This window comes from Typha angustifolia, chromosome 11 (genome assembly GCF_048772165.1).
Source record: "Typha angustifolia cultivar Huaian chromosome 11, ASM4877216v1, whole genome shotgun sequence".
Classification (NCBI taxonomy): domain Eukaryota; kingdom Viridiplantae; phylum Streptophyta; class Magnoliopsida; order Poales; family Typhaceae; genus Typha; species Typha angustifolia.
In genome coordinates this window covers 8,014,867-8,031,442 of record NC_133249.1, presented here as the reverse complement: position 1 = coordinate 8,031,442, position 16,576 = coordinate 8,014,867, and positions in this window count along the sequence as shown.

Below are 16,576 nucleotides of genomic sequence, written 5' to 3'. Positions count from 1 at the left end.
ACTCAACCGTAGAGATTCGGATCGGAAAACAACCAGTACGAAGAAGAAAAGGTACAATGCAAGCAAAGACGACAATGGTGTGGATGAGGATCCAACGAGACCTGTGATCGCCAGTAGCCATTAGAGAGCTTCGGAGCTGCTGGGAAAATAGAGAGTGCCTTTTTTATGCTTTAAACTTGTATTAGTGGCATAGGGGCTGCAACTTTACATTTTCGCCCTGTATCAATTATTTTCTTTGCTACATAAAGCCATCATTTGTATATAAATTTTGAAATCCCAAAAGTTACTATTTCTTATTCCATCAATGCAACACCCATTAATGTGTAACACTCCTGCCCCCGGCTTGCCACAGGCCTGCCCTCATACCATGCAAAGTCACACATGACACCCCAATGCCAGTGTAACATTCGGTTGGCAAACCGCATGAACATCAAATATAGTAGTATAGAATTTAGAAAAACTAAATTCAATAACAACTACAAATTTTAAATTACATCTGCGTTGTAGGGCCCACATAGACCTCGACAAATGATCAAGATAAATGCAACTTGAAGAATACCCATATACTTTGACCTATTACACCTATACATGATTCTATACTTTTACAAAAAAATATTTATATAAACAACTATAAGAATTCTAAATTAAGCTAAGATATCATCTGGCTCAACTTAAGTGAATCCTTCTCCTGACTTTATCTAGGACATGACAAAATTAAGTCTGAAATGAGTAGAAGGTCTAATGGATAGAAACAAAGGGTATGCACAATAGCATAAAAGTATACTAGATGGCTGAATCAAGGTATAATATATCAAATAGAAATTAGAATAATTTAGCATAGTAACATATGTAAATAATAAAGAAACAAGTGAGAGTAAAAGATATCAATCAAGAAATTATAACATTCATTTGAGAGTGTAAAACAAATTTAAAATTTAAAAAAAAAAGTGTAAAAACTAAATGAGGTAAAGACACTAAGCAGTGTAAGTAAATGACCTTGCCTTTTAGAGGGTAGACTCTTTTTAGTGCATTGTAAAAATTTTGAATAGCTACTGCGTATGCTATTACTGCCCACATATTATCCAAGAGCTAAAGGAGCACAAATAGGAAACTACTCAAATCATTCAGCCATCAAGAGGATTATCCGAGCCTTGTTCACCATTTATTCTGGGATAGGCTCTATTAGAATCCCTACAAGGTTATCCGTATCATAATCGACCATCTATGATATGAACTGAGCATCTATTCTCAATCAACCTCAGATGTAAGAAATCAATCTACGCAATCGGAGGAAAATATTTTTAAAATATTCTCTCATAGTTAGAAAATTATAAGACGAATGGGGATCATTCCATATCTTCTTGATCTACGTTTTTGACATTCACACCCTTTGCAGATTCTGATTGCACCTAAGGAGAAAATAAGCAATATCGCGATGGAGGTGGAGATGATAGGTGATGGTGATGAGGGTGGTGGCAATGGTGATGGATTTGGTGGCACGAGTTATTGAAGAGATAAAGATGAGGGGGAGAAGTTGGTCGACATCCCAAGGAGGGAGGACTTGACAGTCGAGGGGGATTAGGGATAATCGGCGTCGAGATAACACACAACTAAGGCTTGAGCGAGGAGGGAGAAAAGCTAGGGTAGAGGAAGAAGGGAAGAAAACTCAATATTCATTGATAATCCCATTAGGTTGCCATCCACATATTAAAAGGCTAATCTTATAAGTTAAACTAACAAATGGTAAACTTAGAATTAATGCATTCTCTCCGATCGCATTCCAATAGGGTCGAGCGTGTTCGAACGCACAATTCACGTCTTCTGTATGTGCTAACATATGTAGGCATTCAAACGAGGGTATTTGAACGCGACCTCCATGCGTTCAAACACCTAATTCATGTTTTCAATTTGCGTTCTCTATATATGCGAATGTATGTAAGCGTTCGCATGAGGCATTTGAATGTGACCTCCCTGTGTTCTAACACAACATTTAGAATTCTTATTTTCTAAAGAAAACAAATAAACCAAAATAAGAAAAGGGTCCATAGGTTGCATCCATGTATAAGATGACTCAGTATAGTTCGAATCACATCAATCTACAACTTTGGGATGCAAGCCCTCTGATCAGCCTAGCTAGTGTGCATCCAACAACCTTGATGCGCGCCACACCCAATTCAAATCCTAGCAACCCTATTTACTTGCTAACCCACTCCTTCTCTACTACCATTAGCATCATAAGAGGAGCGACGACGAGAAGGAAAAGATCAACAATGAGACTGCCCAACTAGTGCATAGCTCCAACTATCATAAATCTAGCTGGCAGTGAAGGTCAAGACTAGCCAAAGTCTATAAACAACGTGGGTGAGGGCAGTGCTATATAGTATAGTGGGAAGCAATGAGCTTATGCGAGGGTGAATGCAATGGCATCCTTGAAGTCACATAGCAAGGAGAGATGGATAGAGGCAGCTTCAGTGGTGGGACCATAGGGGTTGATGAGGATGAAGCCAACCAATAGATGACCATGACTATGGGATAGGATAAGAGAAGGGGGAGAATAGGGAAAGAAGAGGAGAGAAAGAGAAGGGATGAGGAAGAAATAGAGAAATAAGAGAGGAGAGACAAGAAAACACCTCACAAGTGGCGAGAGAAAGCCCTCTCCTCTCTAGCCACTTTGGTTAGCAAAGGAGAGAGAAGAGTAACGAGAAAAGCAAGTGGCCATGAAGGGAGAACCCTCTTCTTGAGGGGAAGAAAAAAAAACTCTCAATCATAGCAAGCTCTTGTACCATGGTTCAGGCTCTTTTTTATTGTTAAGGAGACATCTCAGCATACCATAATTTTTACCCTCTGAAAGGACCTAATTAGATGATACAAGACAAAGAGATTTTGTCCTTTTGCTTTATTTTTAGAATAATTCTATTTTTACCTCCTAAATTATCATCATTTTCTACCAATAACCTCCTGACCTGTTTTTGCACATAATAAACCCTTAAAATATTATTTTTGGTATATAATGACCCGATGGGTTACGGTACCAAATGATTGGCTATGGAACGATTCCTTCAAGATCAGGATGTAGTATAGGAATTAATCCGCTCAATCATGAAAAAATATTTATTAAATATTCTTTGGTAGTTAGAAAATTACGAAACTAAGTGAATTAGATTCGTAATTTCTTGATCTACAACTTTCGTATTTACACCCTTTGCAGATTCGAACTGCAACTAGGACAAAAATATGAAAGAATATGGGTGATGGTGGTGGTGACGGGTGGAGTGGATGTTAGGGTTATGGATGGGTATGGAGGTAAATGTGGATGGTGGATGTGGTTAAGGGATGTAGATGAAGAGAACGAAGTGGTCGAGATCCCAAAGAAAAGGGGCAACTCGACAGACGAGAAATGTTAGAAGTTAGGAAAAATCTTGCCAATGGTAGAGGTGGAAGGATAGTGAAGAGGGAGGAGGGAGAGAGTCTAGAGAGAAGATATGAGGTAAAAAATTAATAATCTAATTCTATAATGAATTTGGTTGTCATCCACATACTTATAGATGCTAGCCAACAAGTCCTAATAATAATAAGTAACCCTAATTCTAGAGGATTCCCGCCAATCACGTTCAAACGCACAAAAAACGTTCTCTGTATGTGCGAACGCGATGCAGGCATTTGAACGCGGCATTCGAATTTGCCGAACCGCGTTCGAACGCACATTATGCGTTCTCTGTATTTGCGAACCTGATGCAGGCGTTCGTAAAGGCGTTCGAACGCAACCCCACTTGCGTTCGAACGCAACCTATAAAATTTTATTTTAATGAAAATAAATAACTAATGCAATAAGAAAAGATCCTAACTAAGTGTATCATGACCCCCTAATGGAAGGGATCCAATGAGGTATTTTTGATAGCTCAGAGAGTTATTATGTATCAAAAAAAAGTTTAAGAGATCATTATGAAAAAGAGTGATAGTTCAGTGGTGAAAAAGGAATTATCCCTTTATTTTTCTTTGAAGAAAACACCACAAGCACAGATCTCATTCATTCACTGAATATGATCTGATATATAAACTTAAAGGGAAGTAAAGGCGATAGTGTTTTAACACAATCCCCATATTTGGTTACAGCGAAACACCATAACAAGCAAAAATGAAATAACAAGCTCTTCTTATGAACCGACCATGGGGTGAACCCAACTCTAATTCAGTTTGGCTCATAGAGATGGTCTATTATCTTACATTTGCTTCTTAGTTGCTTTTGCTTATGTGTATTAGTTGTTGCTTATGTGAATTTATCGGACTTGAGCCTATTCGATCCAGCTAATCAAGTCAGGTTTAATGGTTTTATTAGAGTTGTAATTAGCTAGGCCTAGAGCCTAATCTTTGATTGATGTATTAGGATTCATTTGAGCCGGTTGGGCCTAAGCCAAAGTTGGTTAGGTTGACCAAGTCGAGTCAATTAAGTTAGGTTGCCACCAACATGTTGTGATGTGCACCTAATGGTTTGGTTGATTAGATTTAAGTCGGTATGACCCAAGTTAGCCTAGCTAGGTCGATCTAGTCAATTAGGGATACAATATAATCTGTAGTGAAACCCTAATGAGGGATATTGAATGAATGAGAATTTGACCAAAGTCCCTCTCTCCCTCGATATCTCCCTCTTGTGCGACATCCCTCTCTCTCGTCGAGCTTTGTCTTTGGTCATGGCTGCTGCCACCATTGCCATCGCTATCCTTCCTTTACGTCCAATCATCCCCTATCATCCTTGAGAGTCATTAAGTAGTTGAAAGTGCACAACCCTGTAATCTCCGAAAGTTTGATAGCATCTCCAAAATTACTCTCTAAAGATATACAACATGTTTTCAAATTCTATTTGTATAATTTTCTTCCATTCACTAATTATTTAAAGGGATAATTCCTACAGCTTATGCTGCTAGCCTCGTGCCACTACTGCCACCTCCACCATCGCACCACTTGTACCTTATCCTCCACCTCAAAACTCATCGTCACCACCCCGCCATACCTCACCTTTGTTGGTGCCTCCAACTTTCAAAGTGGTCTTCCATCATGAAGCACATTGTGATAAGGCTACTGGAACGCCTCTAGGCTTAACTCCATTTCGAACTCCATGCCTCCTCTTCGAGCGCACCATCAATGCCATCAAGAACAACTAGAATTCCACCCTTAAGCACAAGTACCTCGCTAGTGCTGACTCTACGGAGGAATTGGAGGTGATGGTCACTGAAGTGAGGAAGCAGTGACGACGCCTTGATGCTCTACTTGAGCTCAAGGAACCCTTTGGTGTTTGATCTAAGTGTGTAGAGCCACCACAGCTACCCTATTGTTTATTGCTTATTGCCTAAACTCGGCAGTATGGATTAGATTGAGAGAACCTCCAATAGCATCAGCAAAGATCCGATTACCTCTCTTACTCTCTCGTTCTCTACCCGGGTCAAATCACCCGAAGTCATCCCCATCCTCATCCTCATCCCCGTCCAATCATGAGAACGATCTAAATTGAATCCAATAGCTATCGCCTCTCTGTTATCTTCATCTTTTCCTTTAACTGTCTAGTTCTTAGCGATGATGTTAGAGATTATACGAAGCAAGGTGAAGAACTACATCTCAGGGTTAGGGTAGCCTAGAGTCAGCGACATCTCGTGCATGCCAACATTGTTATCGATCACATGCATATGAGGAGTAAAATTAGCATATGTTTGTCACATGACTACCATCGACAAATTATGGATATAAATAGATAACAGATATCTAACGGAAGGGGTGTTTTAAAGTATTTCAATAGAATCCTTATTTTTTCTGAAACAAATAGCTAAACACAATAAGCAAAGATTCTCATAGAGTATATTCATGCTCGAGACAGACTTGGTGAAGTCCGAATCACATCATATAATATTTTAACTATTTAGAATCTAAACATGTCTCAAAATAGTATATTATTTAACAATAAATATTTAAAAATAAAGTTTGGATGCATTGCGCCAAGATCTTATAGTAGCTATGATAACCAATCTCAAAGTCAACATATTCGACATAATTTTTTTTTTGATTAAAAAGAGTTGAAAATTAGCTTGAACATCTTCAACATGATATATATATATATATATATATATATATATCACTCAAGAGATAGAAGGCTAGATATGGCCAAACCAAGGGCTATAGTGCCCTCAAACATGCCAACTCACCGCTTCATGGCATGAGGCCGGCAGCACTATGGCCGGCTACGTCATTCCATGCAACAATTTTATTTATTTATTTAGATAGGTTGTTATATTTTTCTTTTCCCTTTATAAAAATTTTGACCCCGAAATTTAAATTATGCTGGCATTGTAAGAAAATCAACATGTCTTCTTACACTACCTTCTAATCAAATTGAAAATTGTTTAATCTCACTTTTTCAAATCCATAACTCATACTTTTATTACTAATTTACCCATTAACTCCTAACATTACACAACCACAAATAACTCCCATATAAAAATAAATTCCTAGATCTAGGTCAGTTAGGTAATCATATTATATTCATAGACATCTAATACCACTAGTCTGTAAGAAAGAACGTATATTGATCCTACAATATAGAAAGTGTGTGATCTATTAATTGTATCATGTTCTACACCAAAATACCTCAATCTGTCCAAATCTATCGCTTCTTCTACTAACTATAATCATATAATAACGTAATGTCATAATTACCTATGATAATACAATAAGTCTATTTAAGTAAAATATCTTTTAGCTGTTAAATGTATACTCTGATCCCAAACATGCTCAATGGATTATCCCTCAATACTATTACCTATACCGAGTAGAACGATTATTTTAAGAACATCCGAAATATTTAACTCATCAATACACTTTATATGAAATATTATAGTCATTTGTATTCCCTTCATTGTTGTCTTATAAAATAATTAATCTAACTTTTTAATAATCTATCACTTATAATAAATAATCATATCTATAGGCTCTATGAATAATTCTATTAAGTTATCTCTCCAATTAGTACCCTAAAAACAACTAACATGTCAAAGCACATAATATCTCAATTTAACATCTACAATTAAATAAACTAATATCTCATTTATAATCAAATCACTTAAACCTCATACTTCCTCGAGAGTCCCAACTTAATAATCTTTCACATCTTCTATATAAAGTCCACCATATATACTGAATAATTTAATCTTATATTATCATCAAAATTCTTCTATAAAATCATAATATCACCTAATAATCATAATAAAAGTAAGTTTATATATTTGTAACTAAAATTTATCACCCAAAATTCACAATCGTTATGCTATAATATTCTTATCCTCTAAATTAATGCTCAAAACTAAACTAATAATTAAAAAATATATTTTCACTATCATAAAAAATATGTCATGAGGCTATCAACTTAGTAACTATCATCACTCTATATAATTCGTTTCATTATCATTCTTTCTATCTAATCATATTCGCATAATTAACAACTTCTAAACTAAACCTAGTATCATGTCGTCTAGAAATACATACATTAAGTCTCAACTACTGAAATCATTCTTAATTCAAAGCATGTATCCATGCCATATATCTTTTGTAGCCATCAAGAAAATCATCTAGCAATTATTGGACAAACATATCCCTATTAAATCATCCATCTTGCCAGTATAATCAAAATTTAATACCTACTAACATAAGTATTTTGTAAACATAATTTAGCATACTAGTCACCCCAAAAATTCTTTTCTATATACACTCTACATATCACATCACATAATATCTTTTTCACACTCACCCATCCACCATCAATAATTATAACCCTCGTAAGAATCAAAATAATCTTTCTGCACATATATCTTTTTACATCAATTTTCTAATCTCAAGTGTATCCATAAAAAGATCAAAAATTCAAAAAATATGTTATATTTGTTTAGAATAACTTCAAATCTACTAACAATAATGCTTCTACATAAAAAAATAATATCTCCACATGTTTACAAATTTCTATACTTTACTACATCTTATGAATATGTATACATCTCCAATATTACGCTCCATAGATTATAACACATCAACATTAATACTTGCCCTATATAACACATCAATGCATGGTTTAATAATATTTCTTTCTATTCATTAGTAGCTCTGATAAATTCTCAGTCTACAAAGATTTTAAATTATAATTTCTATCGATATCACCAAGTATCAAAATTTTAAAAACTCAACATCATAACCTAGACCTCTATCTCAACTAATTAATATCCAACTCGTAAAGATCGATTACTAGCATAATCCTAGAATAAACCGATAACTACTATACTTGATGGTTTGGCAAATCATCCTTAAACCTAAGCTCTAATACCACCTGAATTGTAATGTCGTGGCTTGGCACAGGCACGTGCACGCCCACGCACCCATACGACACGTGCAGTGCACGAGATAGGTCGGCGGAACCCATCACACACAGATACACATGTACTCCTGTACTCAACATAATATATCTCAGAGATAATTCATGCTATAAACCAAATAAAGCTGTTAACATATAAATATCTAAGTCCATAATAATATACACTAAATCACTACATAATCTGGCAGGGCCCACATAGGCCACGAAAACTATCAAGTTACAACTAAAGCAACTAATACATGCAAACACTATAATTCAACCTGTATTATATAAATCGACATCTAATATAATGGAGTATAAATATCAAATAATGGTATAATCCAATTTCTATATAAACTATCATTTATACTATCTCACATTTATAGCTCACCTCATCATCACTCTAAATATTTTCTTAGGATATCTCAAGTTGCTATCACGTACCACATATCTAAGGAGGTTAAGAAAGAAATAAAGAGAGTCATGAGCTAAAGGCTTAGTGAATAAACCTTACTTCGAATCAATGATGCCAAATATAGAATAAATCATATACTAAATAATATGAATTAGAAAAAAGCATGATGCCATGTATGTGTTACGAACCAGATCTGGAATGATTCGGATGTAAGAAAATTATGAAAATCTAGATGATGGTAGCCTTGTGAGTTAGGTTCTAATGGCTCTAGTCTCACCTAAATTAGAGATCTGGATGAAAAGTTAAAAATAAAACAATGAAGATAGGTCAAAATAGGGCAAAAAGGTAAATATCTGATGTTGCGTGGTTATCGGAGGGTGGCGGACGACCAAGGGTGGTGGTGGACAACCGTAGGGTCGGGTGGTAGCTGGAGAAAGGTGGTGGCTAGGGTTTGAAAACTTTGGAGGTTCTACGGTTATGATCTATTCTTAAAAAGGTAAAGACAATCTAACAGCTACGATAAAATGGTAAATACTGTAATAAGAAAATAACTAAACTCAATTAATTCTCAATGCTTAAATTCTTGGATTATTGGATGAATAATAAAGAAGCCCTGCCCTTATATATATAGACGTAGGATATAATGAGTCCTATTCGGACTTAGTTCTAAAGGCTGACACGACTCAAATTAGAACTTACCTTAAAGGCTTACATGACTTAATTGGACTTATCTTAAAGAGTTACTTGACTTAACTAGACTTATCTTAAAGGTTGTCGTGACTTATTTAGACTTGCCTTAACTAGATTTGTCTTAAGAGCTATCATGACTTATTTTGACTTGCCTTAATGGTCACATGACTAAACTAGACTTGCCTAAAATACTTACATTATGAAATAATTAAAAGATAAGTAGACTCGACTCAACTTGACTTGACTTAACCCATGTAGTCGGATCGTAATAGTATGAGTATGTATATATGTATCCTCGATAACATATATATAAATATAATCAATATTATCTCATGAATGGGCATATTATATCATCAACCAAAAAAATATATCTCATGATGAAATTATAATATAACATTACCGAACATAACAACATATAATGTATAACAATCATGATCTAGTGAGACTAGTCACATCAATGATGATGTACATGCCAACTACTAGATAATCATATATGTTAGAGCCAAATATAATCTATATATCTCCCACTATCATAGTCATCCGTCTCAACTTTGAATATCAACCACCATGCTAGACCACGGTACTTGGCCCCTAACTCGATACACATTATGCCACAAGCTCAAAGCATATCCTATCATACGCTAAGAATATCTCTGAAGATAATCATACTCTATCATACATTAAGGGTATATCAATGATAGTTGTACCCTGTCATACACTAAGAATACAACCATCAGCTATTACCATACTTTGTGATATGCTAAAAGTATGTCCAATATTAGTCCAGACTAGAAACCATTCTAGCCATCACATCATATACACATGTATTTTTATACTTTTCTAATACATAATAGATTATATGTATATATGTAGTACTATAATAGATCATGCAACTCAGGAATTTAGGTGGTAAAGAAATCAAGAGAAAAATGATGCAATGTAGTCTCCAACTATATATCTAACACATGTATATCCCTGCTAGTCTATCACATGCATGCTCATACTAGAGATCATCTCGACATAAAGTCCCAACAGTATAGTCATCTCCAATCAGCTCTATATGTCATCAGTATACTGATATCCCAAATTAGTCTAGTCAAATGTAGGATAAAATATGCTCAACTGAAATCATCTCTAGATAAGATCATGTAATCAAGCTAGAGGCTAAACTATATATATACATAATTATATAATAGATCCTTATTTGAGAAAGGCGTATATGAGATAAGACTACTCACCATCTAATTAGAAGACTCAACACACGTATCCCTCACGTCCATCAATCAACCGTCTCATTACTAATAAGGTCCTGAAGGTCTTAAATAAAGGGGTTTGGAGTCAATGCTTATGTAGGTGGCAGCGGTAGGTTCCAAGGACGACGACGGTAGGTCGACATTGGCGAGAGAGAGAGAGAGACTGAAAGAGAGATTTAGAGGGAGAGAGAGAGAGGCGGTGGGCGTGTTGGCAGTGGCGGCAGGCCTACCGCATTAGCTGGCCCGGCTAGGTTGACCGGGCCAATGGCTGATGGCTAGGGACACATGGTACCCTCAAGGCATGCCAGCCTATCGCTACATGGTGTTACGATCAGACCATATAGGTTAAGTTGAGTCAAGTCAAGTTAAGTCAAATTAGTTACGTAGCTTTATCTTTCGGTTTTGAATTTCAAATAAATCAGATAATCTGCATATGGATCCGATCTGTTAGGGATTTTACTCCTATAGGGGTGGATATGAGTTGATAAGGATCATTTTGACAAATCTGAGTTTAGTCAGTTATTATTTTCATCCTTATCTTTTTTACATTAACCGTTAGATTGTTTTTATCTTCATAGGAGTAGATCTTAACTGTAGATCCCTTTCAAGTATCCAAACCCTAGCCACCTCCTACCTCCAGCAGCCACCCTACTACAAGGTCGTTCATCACCACCCTTGGCCGTCCATAGGGGTGAAAACGGATCGGATAATGCTCAACCCATATCCAGATTCATATTTTTAGCCCAGATACGGATTCGGATACGAATATTGGACGGATAGTAAAATTTAAAACCATATCCTAACTAAAAGGATACGGATAATTTTCGGATAAAGTATCGAATCTTAAACGGATATTAATTGAATTTAAAATAATTATAATATTTTATTTAGATATAATTAACACAAAATTATTAAGAGTTTTACAACAAATAATTTTTTTGTATGTCAAATATATAAAATTGGAGAAATTAATCTCTATAAATAATATAAAAAGTATTATTAGTAATAATATTAATATTTACTATTTAAATAAGCAAACTAAAAACTGTAAATCATTTTGAAAAATATGCGAGTAAACGGATATCCGATATTCGTATCTGAATCCGAAAAATATATCCGACCCATATCCGAATCTGTATCCGAATTTTTTTCAAAAATTCTATCTGTATCCAAATCGAATAAAATTTTTTTATCCGAATCCGATCCGAGTCAGGTCGGATAGCGGGTCGGGTCAGATTAACTCTGACCTATTTTCACCCCTAGCCGTCCACCATCCTCCGACGACCACCACAACGTCGAAAATTATCGTACTGCCCTCCCTAATTTATCTCTACTATTTTATTTTTATCTTTTCATCCCACCTCCGATTTAAGTGAAACTAAAGCTATTAGAACCTTATCTCACGAAGCTACCTCCACCTAAATTTTCATAATCATCCTACGGACGGATCGTTCTAGATCTGGTCCATAACACATGGCACGAGGTCGGCCATGCTTTGGCCGGCCACGTCATGCCATGCAACAATTTTATTTTATTTTTATTTATTCTTTTAGATAGGTTGTTACATTATCTCTCTAGGCACTTTGATTCGTCTTAACAAATGTCCTTTTTATTTCTAGTGGTTTTGGTTTGAGTACCCAGAGATTAGGGACATGGTGGCTGATGTTTGGGCCTCGGCCAGGACTCAGGCCACCCTCAACTCGCCTATTGTTACTCTGCATTCCAAACTCCTTGAGATTTCTCATAATTTGGCTCACTGGAACCGGACTGATCTTTGTCGTCTTGACGTCAATCTCACTAAGGTGTAGGCTGCCATTTTGGAACTAGACAGTAAGGAGAAGGTGTCCCCTCTCAATGAGGTGGATACCCTCTCCCTTGCTACCGTCAACTAAAAGTGTGTAGCCCTCGTAAGACAGATTAACCTTAAATGGCATAGCAAGGCTCGGGTTAGTTGGTTAAAAGATGGTGATGCTGATACCAAATTCTTCCATCTTTCCGCTAAAATAAGAGGGCAAAAGTTTTTATCAAAAAATTGGATTTATCGGAAACTAAGTCCACTTGTCAATCTAAACAAATTTCAAAACCTTTTGTTGATTATTACTCTACACTTTGGAGTAAGGATTCAATGCATGTCAACTTGGATAATTGGTGATAATTGGTCCTCCCTCCCTAGGCTTGACCCCACTGCAAGGATGACCTTGTCAAACCTTTCACTAGTGTCGAGGTGAGATCGGTTGTGTGGCCTATGCAGCGAGTAAGGCGCCCAATCCTGATGGCTTTTTAGTAGAATTTTTTAAGAAATATATTGTTGGTAATGATCTTGTTGAAGCCCTCTCTAGCTTCTTAGAGTTGTAGATTATCGGCCGATCTCTCTCTGCAATGTAGTGTATCAGATCCTGACTAAATTTCTAGCTTATAGGATTAGGCGTATTTTGTCTATCTGGTTGGGTTTGAGCAATCTGCTTTCATGGCGGGGCGCCATATCCGTTACAATATCATGATTGCCCATGAAGTTGTTCACTCCACGTGTTTACTTTAAAAGAAAAATAAGGTGGATTTCATAGTTCTTAAGATAGATTCAGGAAAAGCTTATGATCGTATTTCTTAACAAGCTACTCTTTACACTTTAAAAATTATGGGTTTTCCATTAAAATTCATAAACTAGATTTATGCTTGTATCTCTAAAGTTACCTTTGCGACCCTGATTAATTGATCCCACTCACAATGGTTTTGTGGCCATTCTGGTATTAGGCAAGTGGATCCTATTTCTCATTATCTCTGAAAAAACTCTTAGACACACGTATGTATCTAACCTTTAGGCAATGATATCGTTCGTTCGCTTAAGTAAAAGTCGGAAGAAATATTAAAAACGAAAGTAGAGATGAACACCAAGATTTTAACGTGGAAAAATCCAAACGGAAAAAAAATCACGGATCCAAACTCGGATCAAAACCAATCACTAGAATATTAACAGTTACAAGACTGACTCACAAAACAACCCGTCGATCCAAACGATTTTGTTCCTCTCAGTCTTGCTCGCTAGAACCCACGACTCACTACTTCTCGTGATTGGAGTCCAACCTCAGTAGCCCTCGAGATTGATCTTTCGTTTAGATAGCCCTTAAAATGAAAGATTAAGTTTTTGTAGATAAGTGGAACCTTATTCGTTAAAGAACCGATGTAGCCTCAAGAAGTCTCCTTCAATAATCTTCTTCAACCACCCTAGAGATAGGGTTTCATATATATATGATATTCAAGATAGAGCCAAATCCGAGTCTTATCCGTACTCATGATCTTCAAGATAGAGACAAATCCGAGTCTTATCCGTACTCATGATCTTCAAGATAGAGCCAAATCTGAGTCTTATCCGTACTCACGAAAATCCAAGGTTTTCAAACTTCGTTGGTGCGTTCGAACACGACAGCTTGAATTCTTCAGGTTGCGTTCGAACGCGTTTGTGAACGCAGCTCTCGGTCTGTGTGAACGCAGTGCCCGCGTTCGAACACGTTTGTGAACGCGGCTCTCTGTCTGTGTGAACGCAGATTTCGCGTTCAAACTCGTTTGTGAATGCACCGCGTTCGAACTCGTTTGTGAACGCACTGCGTTCGAACGCGTTTGTGAACGCTGTGTGAACTCAATAGCTTTTCTCTAATAACCTTGCAATTTTTCAAACCAGAGATATTCTAGATTTGTGTAAAGCTCATATACATGTAAAAAATACACTTAGAATATTTTGTACACATTTGCCAACAAATAAAAACCTAACAATCTCCCCCTTTGGCAATTTGTGACAAAATACCTAGGTTACAAGATATTACAAAGAATTCAAAATGAGCATTCAACAAGTCTAGAAGATCTCGTACTTCAATCCCTGCAAATAATAAAAATATACCAATCCAAGATCAAGTGAAAATAACTTGAAATGAATAACAATTCAAATACAAGTTATCAAGCAAGCAAAAGTTCAAAAGTACTTAAGCAAAGTTATTATGCAGTAAATATAAACAAGTAAACTCTAATAAACTCCCCCTATGCCAACACTCCCCTTATACCAGTAAACTCCTAAACTTTAAACTCGCGTCTAAACTCACCACACACTATACACTCTCCCCCTTTTTGACACAAATGCCAAAGACTAGGAACTCGGAGGGAACTAACGATGAAGAATCGTCAACACGGAGTCGAGGTAGGTGACGAAGGCAGCCTTGGTTTCTTGGTAACTGTAGCTTTTTTAGGCATTCTAGAAAAAAAATCACAAGATTCAACATATGCCCAAAGCATACAAAAAATTCTAGAAACCATGAAGACCCTAAATGAAATCCATCTTATCACGTTCAATCGCACAAGAAACATCAAGGTATTAATTTTAACGTGATCAAAATTCGAAAACGCACGAAATCAATCAAGAACAAGAGACTTAATTGAATAAAAAATAAGAAAATTGATGAATGATCATACCTCGCAAAAAGTGAAGAAAATCTTGAAGTTTCGACCAAAAGACTTTAGATCCGGAGGAGAACTACCCTCTAAAAGGGTTTGAAGTGAAAAATTTGATGAAAAAGATGAAGATCTTGAAGATTTGATTTTTTTTAAATCAGTAAAAAACACAATAAATCTTTTTGGAGATGCACTTCTAAAAAATTCAAAATAGATTCAAGACATAGAATATGACAATCAAATGAAATAAGTCATACACAGATCAATCAAATCATCAAGAGCATATTATACTCAATTCTAATGCATCACTCAAAATTAAATTAATCTTGATTGATCATAACAATAAGTATATGCAAGTTGAGCAGAGATAACATGAAACTATCTTCTTAAATAGACTTTCATAATTAACCAATGATGCAACACAGTAGTCAAACTGACTTAGTATAGAAAATTTTGCACTTTTCGACTTATTCTCCATAACATGATAGGAATTTTTCCTGTAATTTTCTAACTGAAACATTTAGGTGTAATGATGGCTTTCACACATGAGTAGGTAGCCATTTTCTTGTAGTACAAATCAAACAATATGTAAGAAGAAATTCATATATATCATTTTTTTTTGAATTTGTAAATAATGTACTGAGTCAAATTGGACTCTAAACAAGACGGCTTTCACACTAACTCATTGTAGCCCTTTTCATTGATCTTTTATGAACAAATTTTTGATGACTAAGCATGAGGTCAAACTGTGCAAATCAAAGTTAATAGTGAGCTATTTAAAAAAATAATTCATGATATCATGCTCACTCAAGAATACACATATGTTATGAGTGCATTAAATTTGGTTTCATTATTATAGAAGTCGAGGGAGTGACAAAATCAAAATTGATACAATATACTTCAAGATGACAAAATTGACTATAATAACTCATAATCAAGTAAAAAATCATACTTATATGTCAAGAATATATATTTGAATCTAGAAGTGCATCAATTTTTTTTTATGACAAAAACTCTCGACAAATCTGAAACTAAAACCAAAGAAAATTTCAGAGTAAAAGAAAACCTAAAAAAAACTTAACGAAATAAAAAGAAACTCGCAAACTAAAAAGAACATAAATCCTAATAAAATCAGTCCAAAGCACAAATCCCTAAAGAAGTACGAAGATACTCAAATCTCTGTAAATCCAAAGGTTTTGTAAACAAATCACCCAACTGTTTCTCTGTCTCAACATGTTCTAGTACTATTGTTTTGTCTTCAACTAACTCGCGTATAAAATAATGTCGAATATCAATATGTTTTGTACGCGAATGTTGAACAGGATTTTTCGATATATTAATAGCACTCATGTTGTCACAATAAAGCACCATAGTATCTTGTTCAATACCATAATCCTT